This window comes from Schistocerca gregaria, unplaced genomic scaffold, assembly GCF_023897955.1.
Source record: "Schistocerca gregaria isolate iqSchGreg1 unplaced genomic scaffold, iqSchGreg1.2 ptg000043l, whole genome shotgun sequence".
Taxonomy (NCBI): domain Eukaryota; kingdom Metazoa; phylum Arthropoda; class Insecta; order Orthoptera; family Acrididae; genus Schistocerca; species Schistocerca gregaria.
In genome coordinates, this window is record NW_026061702.1 from 9,125,253 (window position 1) to 9,149,523 (window position 24,271).

The following is a 24,271-nucleotide window of genomic DNA, read 5'->3' on the forward strand; positions in this document are numbered from 1 at the left end:
CAGGAGAATGAGGAAAGTGTTCATATGTAGTAAAAACCTAAGAAATCCGTCCGTTTTCGTAATTTGTTATCGAAGCGACTTAAAGCCAGATCGTCACATTGGCCGCTTTTCTCTCTGAGACGGTTACATTTATCGTCTGCAAAGCTATGTCGCGTGCTGCGGTATGCGGAGAAACTAAAAGCACCATAGTAGAACACAGAAGAAGCTTCTAAGTTGAAGCAATGGCCAGTAAGAAGTAGTACAATTAAAGTTTTGGTTATCGATTATTGATTTTTAGCCGGCTTTAGTGCCTCGGACATGAGGTGGAACCTTAAGATTTTGCATGAAAGGAGGACTAGCACCTGCGTTGCACGGGAGAATGTGAAAAGGGTTCATATGTAGTAAAAACCTGAGAAATCCGTCCGTTTTTGTCATTTGTTATCGAATCGACTTAAAGCCAGATCGTCACACTGTCCGCTTTTCTCTCTGAGACGGTTACCTTTATCGTCTGCAAAGCTGTGTGGCGCACTGCGGTATGCGGAGACACTAAAAGCACCATAGTAGAACACAGAAGAAGCTTCTAAGTTGAAGCAATAGCCAGTAAGAAGTAGTACAATTCAAGTTTTAGTTGTCGATTATTGATTTTTAGCTGGCTTTGGTGCCTTGGACACGAGGTGGGACCTTAAGATTTTGCATGAAAGAAGGACTAGCAGCTGCGTTGCACGGTAGAATGTGAAAAGTGTTCATATGTAGTAAAAACCTGAGAAATCCGTCCGATTTCGTCATTTGATATCGAATCGACTTAATGCCAGATCGTCGCATTGGCCGCTTTTTTCTATGAGACCGTTACATTTATCGTCTGCAAAGCTATGTCGCGTGCTGCGGTATGCGGAGACACTAAAAGCACCATTGTAGAAAACAGAAGAAGCTCCTAAGTTGAAGCAATAGCCAGTAACAAGTAGTACAATTCAAGTTTTAGTTGTCGATTATTCACTTTTTAGCCCGTTTTATTGGCCTGGACATGACCTAGTACATTAAATTTTGCATGAAAGGAGGACTAGCAGCCGCGTTGCACGGGAGAATGTGAAAAGGGTTCATATGTAGTAAAAACCTCAGAAATACATCCGTTTTCGTCATTTGTTATCGAATCTACTTAAAGAGAGATCGTCACATTGGCCGCTCTTCTCTCTGAATCGGTTACATTCATCGTCTGCAAAGCTATGTCGCGTGCTGCGGTATGCGGAGACACTAGAAGCAGCATAGGAGAACACAGGAAAAGCTTCTAAGTTGAAGTAGTAGCCAGTAAGAAGTAGTACAATTCAAGTTTTAGTTGTCGATTATTCACTTTTCAGCCGGCTTTGGTGGCTTAGACATAACCAAGGACCTTAAGATTTAGCATGAAAGGAGGACTAGCAGCCGCGTTGCACGGGAGAATGTGAAAAGTGTTCATATGTAGTAAAAACCTGAGAAATCCGTTCGTTTTCGTCATTTGTTATCGAATCGACTTAAAGCCAGATCGCCACATTGGCCGCTTGTCTTTCTGAAACAGTTACATTTATCGTCTGCAAAGCTATGTCACGTGCTGCGGTATGCGGAGACACTAAAAGCACCATTGTAGAAAACAGAAGAAGCTCCTAAGTTGAAGCAATAGCCAGTAACAAGTAGTACAATTCAAGTTTTAGTTGTCGATTATTCACTTTTAAGCCGGCTTTATTGGCTTGGACATGACCTAGTACATTAAGATTTTGCATGAAAGGAGGACTAGCAGCCGCGTTGCACGGGAGAATGTGAAAAGGGTTCATATGTAGTAAAAACCTGAGAAATACATCCGTTTTCGTCATTTGTTATCGAATCGACTTAAGGCCAGATCGTCACATGGCCGCTTTTCTCTCTGAGACGGTTACATTTATCGTCTGCAAAGCTATGTCGGGTGCTGCGGTATGCGGAGACACTAAAAGCACCATAGTAGAACACAGATGAAGCTTCTAAGTTGAAGCAATAGCCAGTAAGAAGCAGTACAATTCAAGTTTTGGTTATCGATAATTGATTTTTAGCCGGCTATTGTGCACTGGACATGAGGTGGAAGCTTAAGATTTTGCATGAAAGGAGGACTAGCAGCCGCGTTGCACGGGAGAATGTGAAAAGTGTTCATATGTAGTAAAAACCTGAGAAACCCGTCCGTTATCCTCATTTGTTATCGAATCGACTTAAAGCCAGATCGTCACATTGGCCGCTCTTCTCACTGAATCGCTTACATTTATCGTCTGCAAAGCTATGTCGCGTGCTGCGGTATGCGGTGACACAAAAAGCACCATAGTAGTAAACAGAAGAAGCTTCTAAGTTGAAGCAATAGCCAGTAACAAGTAGCACAATTCAAGTTTTAGTTGTCGATTATTCACTTTTTAGCCGGCTTTGGTGGCTTGGACATGACCTAGGACCTTAAGATTTTGCATGAAAGGAGGACTAGCAGCCACGTTGCACGGGAGAATGTGAAAAGTGTTCATATGTAGTAAAATCCTGAGAAATCTGTCCGTTTTCGTCATTTGTTATCGAATCGACTTAAAGCCAGATCGTCACATTGGCCGCTTTTCTCTCTGAGACGGTTACATTTATCGTCTGCAAAGCTATGTCGCGTGCTGCGGTATGCGGAGACACGAAAAGCACCATAGTAGAACACAGAAGAAGCTTCTAAGTGGAAGCAATAGCCAGTAAGATGTAGTACAATTCAAGTTTTAGTTGTCGGTTATTCAATTTTTAGCCGGCTTTATTGGCTTTTACATGACCTAGGACCTTAAGGTTTTCCATGAAAAAGAGACTAGCAGCCGCGTTGCACGGTAGAATGTGAAAAGTGTTCATATGTAGTAAAAACCTGAGAAATCCGTCCGTTTTCGTCATTTGTTATCGAATCGACTTAAAGCCAGATCGCCACATTGGCCGCTTTTCTTTCTGAAACAGTTACATTTATCGTCTGCAAAGCTATGTCACGTGCTGCGGTATGCGGAGACACTAAAAGCACCATTGTAGAAAACAGAAGAAGCTCCTAAGTTGAAGCAATAGCCAGTAACAAGTAGTACAATTCAAGTTTTAGTTGTCGATTATTCACTTTTTAGCCGGCTTTATTGGCTTGGACATGACCTAGTACATTAAGATTTTGCATGAAAGGAGGACTAGCAGCCGCGTTGCACAGGAGAATGTGAAAAGGGTTCATATGTAGTAAAAACCTGAGAAATACATCCGTTTTCGTCATTTGTTATCGAATCGACTTAAGGCCAGATCGTCACATGGCCGCTTTTCTCTCTGAGACGGTTACATTTATCGTCTGCAAAGCTATGTCGGGTGCTGCGGTATGCGGAGACACTTAAAGCACCATACTAGAACACAGAAGAAGCTTCTAAGTTGAAGCAATAGCCAGTAAGAAGCAGTACAATTCAAGTTTTGGTTATCGATAATTGATTTTTAGCCGGCTATTGTGCACTGGACATGAGGTGGAACCTTAAGATTTTGCATGAAAGGAGGACTAGCAGCTGCGTTGCACGGGAGAATGTGAAAAGGGTTCATATGTAGTAAAAACCTGAGAAATCCGTCCGTTTTTGTCATTTGTTATCGAATCGACTTAAAGCCAGATCGTCACACTGTCCGCTTTTCTCTCTGAGACGGTTACCTTTATCGTCTGCAAAGCTATGTGGCGCGCTGCGGTATGCGGAGACACTAAAAGCACCATAGTAGAACACAGAAGAAGCTTCTAAGTTGAAGCAATAGCCAGTAAGAAGAAGTACAATTCAAATTTTAGTTGTCGATTATTCACTTTTTAGCCGGCTTTATTGGCTTTGACATGACCTAGTACCTTAAGATTTTGCATGAAAGGAGGACTAGCAGCTTCGTTGCACGGGAGAATGTGAAAAGTGTTCATATGTACTAAAAACCTGAGAAATCCGTCCGTTTTCGTCATTTGTTATCCAATCGGCTTAAAGCCAGTTCGTCAGATTGGCCGCTCTTCTCTATGACGCGGTTACTTTTATCGCCTGCAAAGCTATGTCGCGTGCTGCGGTATGCGGAGACACTAAAAGCACCATAGAAGAACACAGAAGAAGCTTGTAAGTTGAAGTAATAGCCAGTAAGAAGTAGTACAATTCAAGTTTTAGTTGTCGATTATTCACTTTTCAGCCGGCTTTGGTGGCTTAGACATGAAATAGGACCTTAAGATTTTGCATGAAAAGAGGACTTGCAGCCGCGTTGCACGGGAGAATGTGAAAAGTGTTCATATGTAGTAAAAACCTGAGAAATCCGTCCGTTTTCGTCATTTGTTATCGAATCGACTTAAAGCCAGATCGTCACATTGGCCGCTTTTCTTTCTGAAACAGTTACATTTATCGTCTGCAAAGCTATGTCACCTGCTGCCGTATGCGGAGACACTAAAAGCACCATAGTAGAACACAGAAGAAGCTTCTAAGTTGAAGCAATAACCAGTAAGAAGTAGTCCAATTCAAGTTTTGGTTATCGATTATTGATTTTTAGCCGGCTTTGGTGCCTTGGACATGAGGTGGGACCTTAAGATTTTGCATGAAAGGAGGACTAGCAGCTGCGTTGCACGGTAGAATGTGAAAAGTTTTCATATGTAGTAAAAACCTGAGAAATCCGTCCGTTTTCGTCATTTGATATCGAATCGACTTAATGCCAGATCGTCACATTGGCCGCTTTTTTCTCTGAGACGGTTACATTTATCGTCTGCAAAGCTATGTCGCGTGCTGCGGTATGCGGAGACACTAAAAGCACCATAGTAGAACACAGAAGAAGCTTCTAAGTTGAAGCAATGGCCAGTAAGAAGTAGTACAATTCAAGTTTTGGTTATCGATTATTGATTTTTAGCCGGCTTTGGTGCCTTGGACATGAGGTGGAAACTTAAGATTTCGCATGAAAGGAGGACTAGCAGCTGCGTTGCACAGGAGAATGTGAAAAGGGTTCATAAGTAGTAAAAACCTGAGAAATCCGTCCGTTTTCGTCATTTGTTATCGAATCGACTTAAAGCCAGATCGTCACACTGTCCGCTTTTCTCTGAGACGGTTACCTTTATCGTCTGCAAAGCTATGTCGCGCGCTGCGGTATGCGGAGACACTAAAAGCACCATAGTAGAACACAGAAGAAGCTTCTAAGTTGAAGTAATAGCCAGTAAGAAGTAGTACAATTCAAATTTTAGTTGTCGATTATTCACTTTTTAGCCGGCTTTATTGACTTTGACATGACCTAGTACCTTACGATTTTGCATGAAAGGAGAACTAGCAGCCGCGTTGCACGGGAGAATGTGAAAAGTGTTCATATGTACTAAAAACCTGAGAAATCCGTCCGTTTTCGTCATTTGTTGTCGAATCGACTTAAAGCCAGTTCGTCAGATTTCCCGCTCTTCTCTATGAAACGGTTACTTTTATCGTCAGCAAAGCTATGTCACGTGCTGCGGTATGCGGAGACACTAAAAGCACCATAGGAGAACACAGAAGAAGCTTCTAAGTTCAAGTAATAGCCAGTAAGAAGTAGTACAAATCAAGTTTTAGTTGTCGATTATTCACTTTTCAGCCGGCTTTGGTAGCTTAGACATGACCTAGGACCTTAAGGTTTTGCATGAAAGGAGGACGTGCAGCCGCGTTGCACGGGAGAATGTGAAAAGTGTTCATATGTAGTAAAAACCTGAGAAATCCGTCCGTTTTCGTCATTTGTTATCGAATCGACTTAAAGCCAGATCGTCACATTGGCCGCTTTTCTCTCTGAGACAGTTACATTTATCGTCTACAAAGCTATGTCGCGTGCTGCGGTATGCGGAGACACTAAAAGCACCATAGGAGAACACAGAAGAAGCTTCTAAGTTGAAGTAATAGCCAGTAAGAAGTAGTACATTTCAAGTTTTAGGCGTCGATTTTTCATTTTTTAGCCGGCTTTGGTGGCTTGGACATGACCTAGGACCTTAAGATTTTGCATGAAAGGAGGACTAGCAGCCGCGTTGCACGGGAGAATGTGAAAAGTGTTCATATGTAGTAAAAATCTGAGAAATCCGTCCGTTTTCGTTATTTGTTATCGAATCGACTCAATGCCAGATCGTCACATTGGCCGCTTTTCTCTCTGAGACGGTTACATTTATCGTCTGCAAAGCTATGTCGCGTGCTGCGGTATGCGGAGACACTAAAAGCACAATAGTAGAACACAGAAGACGCTTCTAAGTCGAAGCAATAGCCAGTAAGAAGTAGTACAATTCAAGTTTTAGTTGTCGATTATTCACTTTTAGCCGGCTTTATTGGCTTGGACATGACCTAGTACCTTAAGATTTTGCATGAAAGGAGGACTAGCAGCCGCGTTGCGCGGGAGAATGTGAAAAGGGTCCATATGTAGTAAAAACCTGAGAAATACGTCAGTTTTCGTCATTTGTTATCGAATCGACTTAAAGCCAGATCGTCACATTGGCCGCTTTTCTCCCTGAGACGGTTACATTTATCGTCTGCAAAGCTATGTCGCGTGCTGCGGTATGCGGAGACACTAAAAGCACCATAGTAGAACACAGAAGAAGCTTCTAAGTTGAAGAAATAACCAGTAAGAAGTAGTACAATTCAAGTTTTGGTTATCGATTATTGATTTTTAGCCGGCTTTGGTGCCTTGGACACGAGGTGGGACCTTAAGATTTTGCATGAAAGGAGGACTAGCAGCTGCGTTGCACGGTAGAATGTGAAAAGTGTTCATATGTAGTAAAAACCTGAGAAATCCGTCCGTTTTCGTCATTTGATATCGAATCGACTTAATGCCAGATCGTCGCATTGGCCGCTTTTTTCTATGAGACCGTTACATTTATCGTCTGCAAAGCTATGTCGCGTGCTGCGGTATGCGGAGACACTAAAAGCACCATTGTAGAAAACAGAAGAAGCTCCTAAGTTGCAGCAATAGCCAGTAACAAGTAGTACAATTCAAGTTTTAGTTGTCGATTATTCACTTTTTAGCCGGTTTTATTGGCTTGGACATGACCTAGTACATTAAGATTTTGCATGAAAGGAGGACTAGCAGCCGCGTTGCACGGGAGAATGTGTAAAGGGTTCATATGTAGTAAAAACCTGAAAAATACATCCGTTTTCGTCATTTGTTATCGAATCTACTTAAAGAGAGATCGTCACATTGGCCGCTCTTCTCTCTGAATCGGTTACATTCATCGTCTGCAAAGCTATGTCGCGTGCTGCGGTATGCGGAGACACTAGAAGCAGCATAGGAGAACACAGGAAAAGCTTCTAAGTTGAAGTAGTAGCCAGTAACAAGTAGTACAATTCAAATTTTAGTTGTCGATTATTCACTTTTCAGCCGGCTTTGGTGACTTAGACATAACCTAGGACCTTAAGATTTAGCATGAAAGGAGGAGTAGCAGCCGCGTTGCACGGGAGAATGTGAAAAGTGTTCATATGTAGTAAAAACCTGAGAAATCCGTCCGTTTTCGTCATTTGTTATCGAATCGACTTAAAGCCAGATCGCCACATTGGCCGCTATTCTTTCTGAAACAGTTACATTTATCGTCTGCAAAGCTATGTCACGTGCTGCGGTATGCGGAGACACTAAAAGCACCATTGTAGAAAAGAGAAGAAGCTCCTAAGTTGAAGCAATAGCCAGTAACAAGTAGCACAATTCAAGTTTTAGTTGTCGATTATTCACTTTTTAGCCGGCTTTGGTGGCTTGGACATGACCTAGGACCTTAAGATTTTGCATGAAAGGAGGACTAGCAGCCGCGTTGCACGGGAGAATGTGAAAAGTGTTCATATGTAGTAAAAACCTGAGAAATCTGTCCGTTTTCGTCATTTGTTATCAAATCGACTTAAAGCCAGATCGTCACATTGGCCGCTTTTCTCTCTGACATGGTTTCATTTATCGTCTGCAAAGCTATGTCGCGTGCTGCGGTATGCGGAGACACTAAAAGCACCATAGTAGAACACAGAAGAAGCTTCTAAGTGGAAGCAATAGCCAGTAAGATGTAGTACAATTCAAGTTTTAGTTGTCGATTATAAATTTTTAGCCGGCTTTATTGGCTTTTACATGACCTAGGACCTTAAGGTTTTCCATGAAAAAGGGACTAGCAGCCGCGTTGCACGGGAGAATGTGAAAAGTGTTCACATGTAGTAAAAACCTGAGAAATCCGTCCGTTTTCGTCATTTGTTATCGAATCGACTTAAAGCCAGATCGCCACATTGGCCGCTTTTCTTTCTGAAACAGTTACATTTATCGTCTGCAAAGCTATGTCACGTGCTGCGGTATGCGGAGACACTAAAAGCACCATTGTAGAAAAGAGAAGAAGCTCCTAAGTTGAAGCAATAGCCAGTAACAAGTAGTACAATTCAAGTTTTAGTTGTCGATTATTCACTTTTTAGCCGGCTTTATTGGCTTGGACATGACCTAGTACATTAAGATTTAGCATGAAAGGAGGACTAGCAGCCGCGTTGCACGGGAGAATGTGAAAGGGGTTCATATGTAGTAAAAACCTGAGAAATACATCCGTTTTCGTCATTTGTTATCGAATCGACTTAAGGCCAGATCGTCACATGGCCGCTTTTCTCTCTGAGACGGTTACATTTATCGTCTGCAAAGCTATGTCGGGTGCTGTGGTATGCGGAGACACTTAAAGCAACATAGTAGAACACAGAAGAAGCTTCTAAGTTGAAGCAATAGCCAGTAAGAAGCAGTACAATTCAAGTTTTGGTTATCGATAATTGATTTTTAGCCGGCTATTGTGCACTGGACATGAGGTGGAACCTTAAGATTTTGCATGAAAGGAGGACTAGCAGCCGCGTTGCACGGGAGAATGTGAAAAGGATTCATATGTAGTAAAAACCTAAGAAACCCGTCCGTTATCCTCATTTGTTATCGAATCGACTTAAAGCCAGATCGTCACATTGGCCGCTTTTCTCTCTGAGACGGTTACATTTATCGTCTGCAAAGCTATGTCGCGTGCTGCGGTATGCGGAGACACTAAAAGCACAATAGTAGAACACAGAAGACGCTTCTAAGTCGAAGCAATAGCCAGTAAGAAGTAGTACAATTCAAGTTTTAGTTGTCGATTATTCACTTTTAGCCGGCTTTATTGGCTTGGACATGACCTAGTAACTTAAGATTTTGCATGAAAGGAGGACTAGCAGCCGCGTTGCGCGGGAGAATGTGAAAAGGGTCCATATGTAGTAAAAACCTGAGAAATACGTCAGTTTTCGTCATTTGTTATCGAATCGACTTAAAGCCAGATCGTCACATTGGCCGCTTTTCTCTCTGAGACGGTTACATTTATCGTCTGCAAAGCTATGTCGCGTGCTGCGGTATGCGGAGACACTAAAAGCACCATAGTAGAACACAGAAGAAGCTTCTAAGTTGAAGAAATAACCAGTAAGAAGTAGTACAATTCAAGTTTTGGTTATCGATTATTGATTTTTAGCCGGCTTTGGTGCCTTGGACACGAGGTTGGACCTTAAGATTTTGCATGAAAGGAGGACTAGCAGCTGCGTTGCACGGTAGAATGTGAAAAGTGTTCATATGTAGTAAAAACCTGAGAAATCCGTCCGTTTTCGTCATTTGATACCGAATCGACTTAATGCCAGATCGTCGCATTGGCCGCTTTTTTCTATGAGACCGTTACATTTATCGTCTGCAAAGCTATGTCGCGTGCTGCGGTATGCGGAGACACTAAAAGCACCATTGTAGAAAACAGAAGAAGCTCCTAAGTTGAAGCAATAGCCAGTAACAAGTAGTACAATTCAAGTTTTAGTTGTCGATTATTCACTTTTTAGCCGGTTTTATTGGCTTGGACATGACCTAGTACATTAAGATTTTGCATGAAAGGAGGACTAGCAGCCGCGTTGCACGGGAGAATGTGTAAAGGGTTTATATGTAGTAAAAACCTGAGAAATACATCCGTTTTCGTCATTTGTTATCGAATCTACTTAAAGAGAGATCGTCACATTGGCCGCTCTTCTCTCTGAATCGGTTACATTCATCGTCTGCAAAGCTATGTCGCGTGCTGCGGTATGCGGAGACACTAGAAGCAGCATAGGAGAACACAGGAAAAGCTTCTAAGTTGAAGTAGTAGCCAGTAAGAAGTAGTACAATTCAAGTTTTAGTTGTCGATTATTCACTTTTCAGCCGGCTTTGGTGGCTTAGACATAACCTAGGACCTTAAGATTTAGCATGAAAGGAGGAGTTGCAGCCGCGTTGCACGGGAGAATGTGAAAAGTGTTCATATGTAGTAAAAACCTGAGAAATCCGTCCGTTTTCGTCATTTGTTATCGAATCGACTTAAAGCCAGATCGCCACATTGGCCGCTTTTCTTTCTGAAACAGTTACATTTATCGTCTGCAAAGCTATGTCACGTGCTGCGGTATGCGGAGACACTAAAAGCACCATTGTAGAAAAGAGAAGAAGCTCCTAAGTTGAAGCAATAGCCAGTAACAAGTAGCACAATTCAAGTTTTAGTTGTCGATTATTCACTTTTTAGCCGGCTTTGGTGGCTTGGACATGACCTAGGACCTTAAGATTTTGCATGAAAGGAGGACTAGCAGCCGCGTTGCACGGGAGAATGTGAAAAGTGTTCATATGTAGTAAAAACCTGAGAAATCTGTCCGTTTTCGTCATTTGTTATCGAATCGACTTAAAGCCAGATCGTCACATTGGCCGCTTTTCTCTCTGACACGGTTTCATTTATCGTCTGCAAAGCTATGTCGCGTGCTGCGGTATGCGGAGACACTAAAAGCACCATAGTAGAACACAGAAGAAGCTTCTAAGTGGAAGCAATAGCCAGTAAGATGTAGTACAATTCAAGTTTTAGTTGTCGATTATAAACTTTTTAGCCGGCTTTATTGGCTTTTACATGACCTAGGACCTTAAGGTTTTCCATGAAAAAGGGACTAGCAGCCGCGTTGCACGGGAGAATGTGAAAAGTGTTCATATGTAGTAAAAACCTGAGAAATCCGTCCGTTTTCGTCATTTGTTATCGAATCGACTTAAAGCCAGATCGCCACATTGGCCGCTTTTCTTTCTGAAACAGTTACATTTATCGTCTGCAAAGCTATGTCACGTGCTGCGGTATGCGGAGACACTAAAAGCACCATTGTAGAAAAGAGAAGAAGCTCCTAAGTTGAAGCAATAGCCAGTAACAAGTAGTACAATTCAAGTTTTAGTTGTCGATTATTCACTTTTTAGCCGGCTTTATTGGCTTGGACATGACCTAGTACATTAAGATTTTGCATGAAAGGAGGACTAGCAGCCGCGTTGCACGGGAGAATGTGAAAGGGGTTCATATGTAGTAAAAACCTGAGAAATACATCCGTTTTCGTCATTTGTTATCGAATCGACTTAAGGCCAGATCGTCACATGGCCGCTTTTCTCTCTGAGACGGTTACATTTATCGTCTGCAAAGCTATGTCGGATGCTGCGGTATGCGGAGACACTTAAAGCACCATAGTAGAACACAGAAGAAGCTTCTAAGTTGAAGCAATAGCCAGTAAGAAGCAGTACAATTCAAGTTTTGGTTATCGATAATTGATTTTTAGCCGGCTATTGTGCACTGGACATGAGGTGGAACCTTAAGATTTTGCATGAAAGGAGGACTAGCAGCCGCGTTGCACGGGAGAATGTGAAAAGGATTCATATGTAGTAAAAACCTAAGAAACCCGTCCGTTATCCTCATTTGTTATCGATTCGACTTAAAGCCAGATCGTCACATTGGCCGCTCTTCTCACTGAATCGCTTACATTTATCGTCTGCAAAGCTATGTCGCGTGCTGCGGTATGCGGTGACACAAAAAGCACCATAGTAGTAAACAGAAGAAGCTTCTAAGTTGAAGCAATAGCCAGTAACAAGTAGCACAATTCAAGTTTTAGTTGTCGATTATTCACTTTTTAGCCGGCTTTGGTGGCTTGGACATGACCTAGGACCTTAAGATTTTGCATGAAAGTAGGACTAGCAGCCGCGTTGCACGGGAGAATGTGAAAAGTGTTCATAAGTAGTAAAAACCTGAGAAATCTGTCCGTTTTCGTCATTTGTTATCGAATCGACTTAAAGCCAGATCGTCACATTGGCCGCTTTTCTCTCTGAGACGGTTACATTTATCGTCTGCAAAGCTATGTCGCGTGCTGCGGTATGCGGAGACACTAAAAGCACCATAGTAGAACACAGAAGAAGCTTTTAAGTGGAAGCAATAGCCAGTAAGATGTAGTACAATTCAAGTTTTAGTTGTCGATTATTCACTTTTTAGCCGGCTTTATTGGCTTTTACATGACCTAGCACCTTAAGGTTTTCCATGAAAAAGGGACTAGCAGCCGCGTTGCACGGGAGTATGTGAAAAGTGTTCATATGTAGTAAAAACCTGAGAAATCCGTCCGTTTTCCTCATTTGTTATCGAATCGACTTAAAGCCAGATCGTCACATTGGCCGCTCTTCTCACTGAATCGGTTACATTTATCGTCTGCAAATCTATGTCGCGTGCTGCGGAATGCGGAGACACTAAAAGCACCATAGTAGAACACAGAAGAAGCTTCTGAGTTGAAGCAATAGCCAGTAAGAAGTAGTACAATTGAAGTTTTAGTTGTCGATTATTGATTTTTAGCCGGCTATGGTGCACTGGACATGAGGTGGAACCTTAAGATTTTGCATGAACGGAGGACTAGCAGCCGCGTTGCACGGGAGAATGTGAAAAGGATTCATATGTAGTAAAAACCTGAGAAATCCGTCCGTTTTCCTCATTTGTTATCGAATCGACTTAAAGCCAGATCGTCACACTGGCCGCTTTTCTCACTGAATCGCTTACATTTATCGTCTGCAAAGCTATGTCGCGTTCTGCGGTATGCGGAGACACTAAGAGCACCATAGTAGAACACAGAAGAAGCTTCTAAGTTGAAGCAATAGCCAGTAAGAAGTAGTACAATTCAAGTTTTAGTTGTCGATTATTCACTTTTTAGCCGGCTTTGCTGGCTTGGACATGACCTAGGAACTTAAGATTTTGCATGAAAGGAGGACTAGCAGCCGCGTTGCACGGGAGAATGTGAAAAGTGTTCATGTATAGTAAAAACCTGAGAAATCCGTCCGTTTTCGTCATTTGTTATCAAATCGACTTAAAGCCAGATCGTCACGTTGGCCGCTCTTCTGTCTGAAACGGTTACATTTATCGTCTGCAAAGCTATGTCGCGTGCTGCGGTATGCGGAGACACTAAAAGCACCATAGTAGAACACAGAAGAAGCTTCTAAGTTGAAGTAATAGCCAGTAAGAAGTAGTACAATTCAAGTTTTAGTTGTCGATTATTCACTTTATAGCCGGCTGTGGTGGCTTGGACATGACCTAGGACCTTAAGATTTTGCATGAAAGGAGGACTAGCAGCCGCGTTGCACGGGAGAATGTGAAAAGTGTTCATATGTAGTAAAAACCTGAGACATCCGTCCGTTTTCGTCATTTGTTATCGAATCGACTTAAAGCCAGATCGTCACATTGGCCGCTTTTCTCTCTGAGACGGTTACATTTATCGTCTGCAAAGCTATGTCGCGTGCTGCGGTATGCGGAGACACTAAAAGCACCATAGTAGAACACAGAAGAAGCTTTTAAGTTGAAGCAATAGCCAGTACGAAGTAGTACAATTCAAGTTTTAGTTGTCGATTATTCACTTTTTAGCCGGCTTTGGTGGCTTGGACATGACCTAGGAACTAATGATTTTGTATGAAAGGAGGACCAGCCGCCGCGTTGCACGGGAGAATGTGAAAAGTGTTCATATATAGTAAAAACCTGAGAAATCCGTCCGTTTTCGTCATTTGTTATCGAATCGACTTAAATCCAGATCGTCATATTGGCCGCTTTTCTCTCTGAGACGGTTACATTTATCGTCTGCAAAGCTATGTCGCGTGCTGCGGTATGCGGAGACACTAAAAGCACCATAGTAGAACACAGAAGAAGCTTCTAAGTTGAAGCAATAGCCAGTAAGAAGTAGTATAATTCAAGTTTTAGTTGTCGATTATTCACTTTTTAGCCGGCTTTGGTGGCTTGGACATGACCTAGGACCTTAAGATTTTGCATGAACGGAGGACTTGCAGCCGCGTTGCACGGGAGAATGTGAGAAGTGTTCATATGTAGTAAAAACCTGAGAAATCCGTCCGTTTTCGTCATTTGTTATCGAATCGACTTAAAGCCAGATCGTCACTTTGGCCGCTCTTCTGTATGAAACGGTTACATTTATCGTCTGCAAAGCTATGTCGCGTGCTGCGGTATGCGGAGGCACTAAAAGCACAATAGTAGAACACGGGAGAAGCTTCTAAGTTGAAGCAATAGCCAGTAAGAAGTAGTATAATTAAAGTTATAGTTGTCGATTATTCACTTTTTAGCCGGCTTTGGTGGCTTGGACATGACCTAGGACCTTAAGATGTTGCATGAAAGGAGGACTAGCAGCCGCGTTGCACGGGAGAATGTTAAATGTGTTCATATGTAGTAAAAACCTGAGAAATCCGTCTGTTTTCGTCATTTGTTATCGAAATCGACTTAAAGCCAGATCGTCACATTGGCCGCTTTTTTCTGTGTGACGGTTACATTTATCGTCTGCAAAGCTATTTCGCGTGCTGCGGTATGCGGAGACACTAAAAGCACCATTGTAGAACACAGAAGAAGCTTCTAAGTTGATGTAATAGCCACTAAGAAGTAGAACAATTCAAGTTTTAGGTATCGATTATTCACTTTTTAGCCTGCTTTGGTGGCTTGGACGTGACCTAGGACCTTAAGATTTTGCATGAAAGGAGGACTTGCAGCCGCGTTGCACGGGAGAATGTGAAAAGTGTTCATATGTAGTAAATACCTGAGAAATCCGTCCGTTTTCGTCATTTGTTATCGAATCGATTTAAAGCCAGATCGTCACATTGGCCGCTTTTCTCTCTGAGACGGTTACATTTATCGTCTGCAAAGCTATGTCGCGTGCTGCGGTATGCGGAGACACTAAAAGCACCATAGTAGAACACAGAAGAAGCTTCTAAGTTGAAGCAATAGCCAGTAAGAAGTAGTACAATTCAAGTTTTAGTTGTCGATTATTCACTTTTTAGCCGGCTTTGGTGGCTTGGACATGACCTAGGAACTTATGATTTTGTATGAAAGGAGGACCAGCCGCCGCATTGCACGGGAGAATGTGAAAAGTGTTCATATATAGTAAAAACCTGAGAAATCCGTCCGTTTTCGTCATTTGTTATCGAATCGACTTAAAGCCAGATCGTCATATTGGCCGCTTTTCTCTCTGAGACGGTTACATTTATCGTCTGCAAAGCTTTTTCGCGTGCTGCGGTATGCGGAGGCACTAAAAGCACAATAGTAGAACACAGGAGAAGCTTCTAAGTTGAAGCAATAGCCAGTAAGAAGTAGTGTAATTCAAGTTTTAGTTGTCGATTATTCACTTTTTAGCCGGCTTTGGTGGCTTGGACATGACCTAGGACCTTATGATTTTGCATGAAAGGAGGACTAGCAGCCGCGTTGCACGGGAGAATGTTAAATGTGTTCATATGTAGTAAAAACCTGAGAAATCCGTCTGTTTTTGTCATTTGTTATCGATTCGACTTAAAGCCAGATCGTCACATTGGCCGCTTTTTTCTCTGAGACGGTTACATTTATCGTCTGCAAAGCTATTTCGCGTGCTGCGGTATGCGGAGACACTAAAAGCACCGCAGTAGAACACAGAAGAAGCTTCTAAGTTGATGTAATAGCCACTAAGAAGTAGAACAATTCAAGTTTTAGGTATCGATTATTCACTTTTTAGCCTGCTTTGGTGGCTTGGACGTGACCTAGGACCTTACGATTTTGCATGAAAGGAGGACTTGCAGCCGCGTTGCACGGGAGAATGTGAAAAGTGTTGATATGTAGTAAATACCTGAGAAATCCGTCCGTTTTCGTCATTTGTTATCGAATCGACTTAAAGCCAGATAGTCACATTGGCCGCTTTTCTCTCTGAGACGGTTACATTTATCGTCTGCAAAGCTATGTCGCGTGCTGCGGTATGCGGAGACACTAAAAGCACCATAGTAGAACACAGAAGAAGCTTCTAAGTTGAAGCAATAGCCAGTAAGAAGTAGTACAATTCAAGTTTTAGTTGTCGATTATTCACTTTTTAGATGGCTTAGCTGGCTTGGACTTGACCTAGGAACTTATGATTTTGTATGATAGGAGAACCAGCCGCCGCGTTGCACGGGAGAATGTGAAAAGTGTTCATATATAGTAAAAACCTGAGAAATCCGTCCGTTTTCGTCATTTGTTATCGAATCGACTTAAAACCAGATCGTCACATTGGCCGCTTTTCTATCTGAGACGGTTACATTTATCGTCTGCAAAGCTATGTCGCGTGCTGCGGTATGCGGAGACACTAAAAGCACCATAGTAGAACACAGAAGAAGCTTCTAAGTTGAAGCAATAGCCAGTAAGAAGTAGTACAATTCAAGTTTTAGTTATCGATTATTCACTTTTTAGCCGGCTTTGGTGGCTTGGACATGACCTAGGACCTTAAGATTTGTCATGAAAGGAGGACTTCCAGCCGCGTTGCACGGGAGAATGTGAAAAGGGTTCATATGTAGTAAGAACCTGAGAAATCCGTCCGTTTTCGTCATTTGTTATCGAATCGACTTCAAGCCAGATCGTCACATTGGCCGCTTTTCTCTCTCAGACGGTTACATTTATCGTCTGCAAAGCTATTTCGCGTACTTGGGTATGCGGAGACACTAAAAGCTCCGTAGTACAACTCAGAAGAAGCATCTAAGTTGAAGTAATAGCCAGTAAGAAGTAGTACAATTCAAGTTTTAGTTGTCGATTATTCACTTTTAAGCCGGCTTTGGTGGCTTGGACATGACCTAGGACCTTAAGGTTTTGCATGAAAGGAGGACTAGCAGCCGCGTTGCACGGGAGAATGTGAAAAGTGTTCATATGTAGTACAAACCTGAGAAATCCGTCAGTTTTCGTCATTTGTTAACGAATCGACTTAAAGCCAGATCGTCACATTGGCCGCTTTTCTCTCTGAGATGGTTATATTTATCGTCTGCAAAGCTATGTCGCGTGCTGCGGTATGCGGAGACACTAAAAGCACAATAGTAGAACACAGAAGAAGCTTCTAAGTTGAAGCAATACCCAGTAAGAAGTAGTACAATTCAAGTTTTAGTTGTCCATTATTCACTTTTTAGCCGGCTTTGGTGGCTTGGACATGACCTAGGACCTTAAGATTTTGCATGAAAGGAGGACTTCCAGCCGCGTTGCGCGGGAGAATGTGAAAAGGGTTCATATGTAGTAAAAACCTGAGAAATCCGTCCGTTTTCGTGATTTGTTATCGAATCGACTTAAAGCCAGATCGTCACATTGGCCGCTTTTCTCTCTCAGACGGTTACATTAATCGTCTGCAAAGCTATTTCGCGTACTGGGGTATGCGGAGACACTAAAAGCACCGTAGTACAACTCAGAAGAAGCTTCTAAGTTGAAGTAATAGCCAGTAAGAAGTAGTACAATTCAAGTTTTAGTTGTCGATTATTCACTTTTTAGCCGGCTTTGGTGGCTTGGACATGACCTAGGACCTTAAAATTTTGCATGAAAGGAGGACCTAACAGCCGCGTTGCACGGGAGAATGTGAAAAGTGTTCATATGTAGTAAAAACCTGAGAAATCCGTCCGTTTTCGTCATTTGTTATCGAATCGACTTAAAGCCAGTTCGTCACATTGGTCGCTTTTCTCTCTGAGACGGTTACATTTATCGTCTGCAAAGCTATGTCGCGTGCTGCGGTATGCGGAGACACTAAAAGCACCATAGTAGGACGCAGAAGAAGCTTCTAAGTTGAAGCAATAGCCAGTAAGAAGTAGTACAATTCAAGCTTTAGTTGTCGATTATTCACTTTTTAGCCGGCTTTGGTGGCTTGGACATGACCTAGGACCTTAAGAGTTTGCGTGAAAGGAAGACTTGCAGCCGCTTTGCACGGGAGAATGTGAAATGTGTTCATATGTAGTAAAAACCTGAGAAATCCGTCCGTTTTCGTCATTTGTTATCGAATCTACTTAAAGCCAGGTCCTTACATTGGCCGCTCTTGTGTCTGAAACGGTTACATTTATCGTCTGCAAAGCTATGTCGCGTGCTGCGGTATGCGGAGACACTAAAAGCACCGTAGTAGAACACTGAAGAAGCTTCTAAGTTGAAGTAATAGCCAGTAAGAATTAGTACAATTCTAGTTTTAGTTGTCGATTATTCACTTTTAAGCCGGCTTTGGTGGTTTGGACATGACCTCGGACCTTAAGGTTTTGCATGAAAGGAGGACTAGCAGCCGCGTTACACAGGAGCATGTGAAAAGTGTTCATATGTAGAACAAACATGGGAAATAAGTCAGTTTTCATCATTTGTTATCGAATCGACTTATAGCCAGATCGTAACATTGGCCGCTTTTCTCTCTGAGACGGTTACATTTATCGTCTGCAAAGCTATTTCGCGTGCTGCGGTATGCGGAGGCACTAAAAGCACAATAGTAGAACACAGGAGAAGCTTCTAAGTTGAAGCAATAGCCAGTAAGAAGTAGTATAATTCAAGTTTTAGTTGTCGATTATTCACTTTTTAGCCGGCTTTGGTGGCTTGGACATGACCTAGGACCTTAAGATTTTGCATGAAAGGAGGACTAGCAGCCGCGTTGCACGGGAGAATGTTAAATGTGTTCATATGTAGTAAAAACCTGAGAAATCCGTCTGTTTTTGTCATTTGTTATCGAATCGACTTAAAGCCAGAACGTCACATTGGCCGCTTTTTTCTCTGAGACGGTTACATTTATCGTCTGCAAAGCTATTTCGCGTGCTGCGGTATGCGGAGACACTAAAAGCACCGCAGTAGAACACAGAAGAAGCTTCTAAGTTGATGTAATAGCCACTAAGAAGTAGAACAATTCAAGTTTTAGGTATCGATTATTCACTTTTTAGCCTGCTTTGGTGGCTTGGACGTGACCTAGGACCTTACGATTTTGCATGAAAGGAGGACTTGCAGCCGCGTTGCACGGGAGAATGTGAAAAGTGTTGATATGTAGTAAATACCAGAGAAATCCGTCCGTTTTCGTCATTTGTTATCGAATCGACTTAAAGCCAGATCGTCACATTGGCCGCTTTTCTCTCTGAGACGGTTACATTTATCGTCTGCAAAGCTATGTCGCGTGCTGCGGTATGCGGAGACACTAAAAGCACCATAGTAGAACACAGAAGAAGCTTCTAAGTTGAAGCAATAACCAGTAAGAAGTAGTACAATTCATGTTTTAGTTGTCCATTATTCACTTTTTAGCCGGCTTTGGTGGCTTGGACATGACCTAGGACCTTAAGATTTTGCATGAAAGGAGGACTTGCAGCCGCGTTGCACGGTAGAATTTGAAAAGTGTTCATATGTAGTAAAAACCTGAGAAATCCGTCCGTTTTCGTCATTTGTTATCGAATCGACTTAAAGCCAGATCGTCACATTGGCCGCTTTTCTCTCTGAGACGGTTACATTTATCGTCTGCAAAGCTATGTCGCGTGCTGCGGTGTGCGGAGACACTAAAAGCACCATAGTAAAACACAGAGGAAGCTTCTAAGTTGATGCAATAGCCAGTAAGATGTAGTATATTTCAAGTTTTAGTTGTCGTTTATTCACTTTTTAGCCGGCTTTGGTGGCTTGGACATGACCTAGGACCTTACGATTTTGCATGAAAGGAGGACTAGCAGCCGCGTTGCACGGGAGAATGTTAAATGTGTTCATATGTGGTAAAAACCTGAGAAATCCGTCTGTTTTCGTCATTTGTTATCGAATCGACTTAAAGCCAGATCGTCACATTGGCCGCTTTTCTCTCTGAGACGGTTACATTTATCGTCTGCAAAGCTATTTCGCGTGCTGCGGTATGCGAAGGCACTAAAAGCACAATAGTAGAACACAGGAGAAGCTTCTAAGTTGAAGCAATAGCCAGTAAGAAGTAGTACAATTCAAGTTTTAGTTGTCGATTATTCACTTTTTAGCCGGCTTTGGTGGCTTGGACATGACCTAGGACCTTAAGATTTTGCATGAAAGGAGGACTAGCAGCAGCGTTGCACGGGAGAATGTTAAATGTGTTCATATGTAGTAAAAACCTGAGAAATGCGTCTGTTTTCGTCACTTGTTATCGAATCGACTTAAAGCCAGATCGTCACATTGGCCGCTTTTCCCTCTGAGACGGTTACATTTATCGTCTGCAAGGCTATTTCGCGTGCTGCGGTATGCGGAGACACTAAAAGCACCGTAGTAGAACACAGAAGAAGCTTCTAAGTTGATGTAATAGCCACTAAGAAGTAGAACAATTCAAGTTTTAAGTATCGATTATTCACTTTTTAGCCTGCTTTGGTGGCTTGGACGTGAGCTAGGACCTTAAGATTTTGCATGAAACGAGGACTTGCAGCCGCGTTGCACGGGAGAATGTGAAAAGTGTTTATATGTAGTAAATACCTGAGAAATCCGTCCGTTTTCGTCATTTGTTATGGAATCGACTTAAAGCCAGATCGTCACATTGGCCGCTTTTCTCTCTGAGACGGTTACATTTATCGTCTGCAAAGCTATGTCGCGTGCTGCGGTATGCGGAGACACTAAAAGCACCATAGTAGAACACAGAAGAAGCTTCTAAGTTGAAGCAATAGCCAGTAAGAAGTAGTACAATTCAAGTTTTAGTTGTCGATTATTCACTTTTTAGCCGGCTTTGCTGGCTTGGACTTGACCTAGGAACTTATGATTTTGTATGATAGGAGGACCAGCCGCCGCGTTGCACTGGAGAATGTGAAAAGTGTTCATATATAGTAAAAACCTGAGAAATCCGTCCGTTTTCGTCATTTGTTATCGAATCGACTTAAAACCAGATCGTCACATTGGCCGCTTTTCTCTCTGAGACGGTTACATTTATCGTCTGCAAAGCTATGTCGCGTGCTGCGGTATGCGGAGACATTAAAAGCACCATAGTAGAACACAGAAGAAGCTTCTAAGTTGAAGCAATAGCCAGTAAGAAGTAGTACAATTCAAGTTTTAGTTGTCGATTATTCACTTTTTAGCCGGCTTTGGTGGCTTGGACATGACCTAGGACCTTAAGATTTGTCATGAAAGGAGGACTTCCAGCCGCGTTGCACGGGAGAATGTGAAAAGGGTTCATATGTAGTAAGAACCTGAGAAATCCGTCCGTTTTCGTCATTTGTTATCGAATCGACTTAAAGCCAGATCGTCACATTGGCCGCTTTTCTCTCTCAGACGGTTACATTTATCGTCTGCAAAGCTATTTCGCGTACTTGGGTATGCGGAGACACTAAAAGCACCGTAGTACAACTCAGAAGAAGCTTCTAAGTTGAAGTAATAGCCAGTAAGAAGTAGTACAATTCAAGTTTTAGTTGTCGATTATTCACTTTTAAGCCGGCTTTGGTGGCTTGGACATGACCTAGGACCTTAAGGTTTTGCATGAAAGGAGGACTAGCAGCCGAATTGCACGGTAGAATTTGAAAAGTGTTCATATGTAGTAAAAACCTGAGAAATCCGTCCGTTTTCGTCATTTGTTATCGAATCGACTTAAAGCCAGATCGTCACATTGGCCGCTTTTCTCTCTGAGACGGTTACATTTATCGTCTGCAAAGCTATGTCGCGTGCTGCGGTATGCGGAGACACTAAAAGCACCATAGTAGAACACAGAAGAAGCTTCTAAGTTGAAGCAATACCCAGTAAGAAGTAGTACAATTCAAGTTTTAGTTGTCCATTATTCACTTTTTAGCCGGCTTTGGTGGCCTTAACATGACCTAGGACCTTAAGATTTTGCATGAAAGGAGGACTTCCAGCCGCGTTGCGCGGGAGAATGTGAAAAGGGTTCATATGTAGTAAAAACCTGAGAAATCCGTCCGTTTTCGTCATTTGTTATCGAATCGACTTAAAGCCAGATCGTCACATTGGCCGCTTTTCTCTCTCAGAAGGTTACATTAATCGTCTGCAAAGCTTTTTCGCGTACTGGGGTATGCGGAGACACTAAAAGCACCGTAGTACAACTCAGAAGAAGCTTCTAAGTTGAAGTAATAGCCAGTAAGAAGTAGTACAATTCAAGTTTTAGTTGTCGATTATTCACTTTTTAGCCGGCTTTGGTGGCTTGGACATGACCTAGGACCTTAAAATTTTGCATGAAAGGAGGACCTAACAGCCGCGTTGCACGGGAGAATGTGAAAAGTGTTCATATGTAGTAAAAACCTGAGAAATCCGTCCGTTTTCGTCATTTGTTATCGAATCGACTTAAAGCCAGTTCGTCACATTGGTCGCTTTTCTCTCTGAGACGGTTACATTTATCGTCTGCAAAGCTATGTCGCGTGCTGCGGTATGCGGAGACACTAAAAGCACCATAGTAGGACGCAGAAGAAGCTTCTAAGTTGAAGCAATAGCCAGTAAGAAGTAGTACAATTCAAGCTTTAGTTGTCGATTATTCACTTTTTAGCCGGCTTTGGTGGCTTGGACATGACCTAGGACCTTAAGGTTTTGCATGAAAGGAGGACTTGCAGCCGCGTTGCACGGGAGAATGTGAAAAGGGTTCATATGTAGTAAAAACCTGAGAAATCCGTCCGTTTTCGTGATTTGTTATCGAATCGACTTAAAGCCAGATCGTCACATTGGCCGCTTTTCTCTCTCAGACGGTTACATTAATCGTCTGCAAAGCTATTTCGCGTACTGGGGTATGCGGAGACACTAAAAGCACCGTAGTACAACTCAGAAGAAGCTTCTAAGTTGAAGTAAGAGCCAGTAAGAAGTAGTACAATTCAAGTTTTAGTTGTCGATTATTCACTTTTTAGCCGGCTTTGGTGGCTTGGACATGACCTAGGACCTTAAAATTTTGCATGAAAGGAGGACCTAACAGCCGCGTTGCACGGGAGAATGTGAAAAGTGTTCATATGTAGTAAAAACCTGAGAAATCCGTCCGTTTTCGTCATTTGTTATCGAATCGACTTAAAGCCAGTTCGTCACATTGGTCGCTTTTCTCTCTGAGACGGTTACATTTATCGTCTGCAAAGCTATGTCGCGTGCTGCGGTATGCGGAGACACTAAAAGCACCATAGTAGGACGCAGAAGAAGCTTCTAAGTTGAAGCAATAGCCAGTAAGGAGTAGTACAATTCAAGCTTTAGTTGTCGATTATTCACTTTTTAGCCGGCTTTGGTGGCTTGGACATGACCTAGGACCTTAAGATTTTGCATGAAAGGAGGACTAGCAGCCGCGTTGCACGGGAGAATGTTAAATGTGTTCATATGTAGTAAAAACCTGAGAAATCCGTCTGTTTTCGTCATTTGTTATCGAATCGACTTAAAGCCAGATCGTCACATTGGCCGCTTTTCTCTCTGAGACGGTTACATTTATCGTCTGCAAAGCTATTTCGCGTGCTGCGGTATGCGAAGGCACTAAAAGCACAATAGTAGAACACAGGAGAAGCTTCTAAGTTGAAGTAATAGCCAGTAAGAAGTAGTACAATTCAAGTTTTAGTTGTCGATTATTCACTTTTAAGCCGGCTTTGGTGGTTTGGACATGACCTCGGACCTTAAGGTTTTGCATGAAAGGAGGACTAGCAGCCGCGTTACACAGGAGAATGTGAAAAGTGTTCATATGTAGAACAAACATGGGAAATAAGTCAGTTTTCATCATTTGTTATCGAATCGACTTATAGCCAGATCGTAACATTGGCCGCTTTTCTCTCTGAGACGGTTACATTTATCGTCTGCAAAGCTATTTCGCGTGCTGCGGTATGCGGAGACACTAAAAGCACCATAGTAGAACACAGGAGAAGCTTCTAAGTTGAAGCAATAGCCAGTAAGAAGTAGTACAATTCAAGTTTTTGTTGTCGATTATTCACTTTTTAGCCGGCTTTGGTGGCTTGGACATGACCTAGGACCATAAGATTTTGCATGAAAGGAGGACCTGCAGCCGCGTTGCACGGGAAAATGTAAAAAGTGTTCATATGTAGTAAAAACCTGAGAAATCCGTCCGTTTTCGTCATTTGTTATCGAATCGACATAAAGCCAGATCGTCACATGGCCGCTTTTCTCTCTGAGACGGATACATTTATCGTCTGCAAAGCTATGTCGCGTGCTGCGGTATGCGGAGACACTAAAAGCACCGTAGTAGAACACAGAAGAAGCTCCTAAGTTGAAGTAATAGCCAGTAAGAAGTAGTACAATTCAAGTTTTAGTTGTCGATTATTCACTTTTAAGCCAGCTTTGGTGGCTTGGACATGACCTAGGACCTTAAGGTTTTGCATGAAAGGAGGAATAGCAGCCGCGTTGCTC